The sequence below is a fragment of the Callorhinus ursinus genome, unplaced genomic scaffold (genome assembly GCF_003265705.2).
Source record: "Callorhinus ursinus isolate GAN/ISIS: 27379988/994484 unplaced genomic scaffold, GSC_fseal_2.0 scaffold1116, whole genome shotgun sequence".
Taxonomy (NCBI): Eukaryota; Metazoa; Chordata; class Mammalia; order Carnivora; family Otariidae; genus Callorhinus; species Callorhinus ursinus.
Window position 1 is genome coordinate 7,865 of NW_027398171.1, and position 3,088 is coordinate 10,952.

The following is a 3,088-nucleotide window of genomic DNA, read 5'->3' on the forward strand; positions in this document are numbered from 1 at the left end:
GCAGGTATGGAACATGTGTAGAGGTCCTACCCCCAAAGGTGTAACTAGAAGTAGAAGCCAGACTACACCGATGTGCACATGGGGAGCCTGGGAGGCCCTGAGAGGTACACGGTCTGTCCAGGGTCACAACTTTGGGCACGCACAGGAACCACGGCTGAACCCAGGTCTGTGCCATCACAGCAGAGACACCAGCTGCACTCAGGCTTCCCGGGGGCTGTGGGTGTGTTGTGTTGGTGTCACTGTGTGAATGGGGCATAGGGGGAGAATGAGCATTGAGCAGCGGGGGGAGGGGAGCACCTGGGGGACTCTTGTGTGAGGAGGAATTTGGGTAAGGGGACACCAGTCAGTGGTGAACTCATTTCCCTGACAACAGAGCCCAACAGTATTTGGAAGCCTGGTAACCAGGCACCCACATTCCACAGACAACCCGCTGCCCAGGTCATTTCTTTGGAGATCTTCAAACCAAGATGTTCGCATGTTGCTTTCTGAGGTACGGAGGCTGCAGGCGGAAGAAGCCACACCCTGCAGATGCTGTCTCCCACTGGGGATTTCATGTCATGGCTGCCCACCGCGTCTGGCCATTTGGCCAGAAGGACAGAAAGGTGACACCATGAGGCCCAGAGCCGGCCACTCAGCCCCACTCTGATGACCTGTGTAGTCCCAGGTGCCCTCCCTGTGTGTGTGTGTGTGTGTGTGTGTGTGAGACTGTGTGTGTCTGTGTGTGTGCGTGCCTGTGTCTGTGTGTGTGTGTGTGTGGCTGCACATGTGTGCATGGGGGTGTGTGTCTGTGTGTGTGTGTGGGTGTATGTGTGTGTAAAGAGGGGTCATGCAGGTTGGGGCCACCCCAAGCAGGAGCAGGCTGATGAGGGGTCAGATACCCAGTGGGCGGGTCATCTTCAAGGTCAACCTGGCTGTGTGGGATGGTGTGTGCAGGGGCTACCATTCTGCCCGAGGTTTATCCATATAGCCATGCAAGGATGGGTCACTGCATCCCGGATGCAGGGCGGTGAACTCACAGGTCTGTGTCTGATCTGGGAGCACCAGAGGTCTGGAGAGGAGGACAGGTCGGATGGCCAGGCAGGGCTGTGATGCTTCAGGGCTGGTTACCAGTAACTGTCTTTGCAGAAGGCATGGAGGACATGGAGAGGAGGCTGGTGGACACACACTCCATCTCCTCCACAGAGGGGGTGACCCACAGGGGTCCCCAGGAGCAGGTGACAGGTATTGTAGGGGAAGACCTCCTACACCACCCACACCACTGTCCGGTGCCAGGTGGTTGTCCACCGGACAGTGGTCCAGGAGCTGGAGCCCACGGAGGATGAGGCCGAGGGTGAGAATGTTGGGGCTACGTGTTTGTGGTGTGTGGGGACAGATCAGTGCTAGGCCTCACAGGGAGGAGCCCCCAGAGGCTGTTGTGTGGCCAGGAGTAACGACTGGGCACAAAGCACACAGCAGTGGACTGCAGTTGGGGAGACGTCTCCGTGAGGGTTCCTTCCCGGCTGTGGCTTCTCTGGGAGACCCTGGCCTGGGCTCTGTCTCTGCAAAGGCCCACAGAGAGCAGGCATGTGGGTGAGCTTTTCTCCTCTCACAGCTGCTCCACCACCTGAGGAGCTAGAGCCGGATCTGGAGGGAGGGCTTGTGCCTGCAGTGACTTCAGGAGGAGACCAGGAGCCGGCATGGGACCCGGCACCTGCCCACGGAGAGCCTGGCGCTGTCCAGGAAGAACTGGCACCTGCTCCTGCGACAGCACCCGCCCCTGCCCCTTCTACAGTTCCTGCCACTCCACCTTCTCTCACCCCAGCCACACCCCTGCCTCGGACCCAGATCCTGACCTGGATCCTGCCCCTTCCCTTACCCCTGCCTCTGCCCCTTCCCCAGCCCCTGCCCCTGCCTGTGCGCTTGTTCTGGACCCTGCCCCTGTTCCTGCTCCTGCCTCTGCCAGAGACACGGTCCCTGACCCAGATCCTACCCTTGCTCCTGTCCCTGTCCGTACTCCTGCCAGAGCCGCTGCCCCTTCCCCTGCCCCTGCCATTGGTCCCGTTCCTGCCCCTGACACAGATCCTGTCCCTCCTCCTGCCCTGGATCCTACATCTGCCACTACTGCTGACCCTGTCCCTCCAATTGCCCCTGCCCCTGGCCCTGCTTTTAGCTCTGTCCCTGCCCCTGTCCCTGCCCTATCCTGAGCACTGCCCCTACTCCTTCTCCTGCAGGACTCCCACGGCCACATCCAAAGCCCACAGCCTTGAAGGGAGATCTCCTTGCACAATCACCCCTAGTCCCATCCCCGGAACCCGAGACCCCGCCCGATAATTTCATCCCCTCCCCCTGTGTTCTTTCTCTCTGGTACATATTAACTGTTATTTTATCCTTCCATTTCCTATATACTGTTTATTATTTGTTTTAAATAAGATTAGTTCTTTTCAATTGAACACGTCATGATATTAAGTACATGCCCAAAGCTGTGCCACCACACCCAAGAATATTGCTGCAGAATATCTCATTAGCCAAAGGAGTCCCCGAACCTGAAGCACACCCTGCCCTTTTCTCCCCCAGCCTAGACTCTGGCAACCCCTAAGCTGCTTTCTCTCTCTGTTCCTTTACCTATTCTTGATGTTTCTGTAATTGGAATCACACAATGGGGGCCTTTGTGTCTGCCCCCCTATTTTCAAAGAGGACCCCATTTCTTCTGTGTTTGTCATAAAATTTCCATTATTTGACATTGAAATCCCCGGTGGATTACACATCAGATGTAATCAAAGAGGCCACTTTAGGAAGTATGGGCATAATCTCGGAGCCGATACACCTGGTCCTGCTGGGACACCACAGCCTGACCCCAGACAGGGCAGGGCTGGTTCCTCCTAAGACCCACACAGAAACCAGGGAAATGCAGAAAGCTGGAAGACACACCACAAAGGGCAAAAGCATTGCTCACAACCCAAGGCCAGAGAAAGGTTTCACCCAACTCTGGTCCAAACCACGCTCCCAGTCACTGGGTTCTAAAGGGATGGAGACCAAACACATGCAAGTCCAAGGCAGAAGGATGGGCAGGCATGGAATATGTTTCAGAGATGCGGGTGCTCCTGGGGAA

General features: G+C 56.8%; 1 pseudogene; it reads left to right on the forward strand.

Annotated features, from left to right (window-relative positions):
• The first annotated feature begins 1,130 nt into the window (after nucleotides 1-1,130).
• Nucleotides 1,131-2,404, forward strand: LOC141372111 (uncharacterized; annotated as a pseudogene).
• The last annotated feature ends 684 nt before the right edge of the window (nucleotides 2,405-3,088 follow it).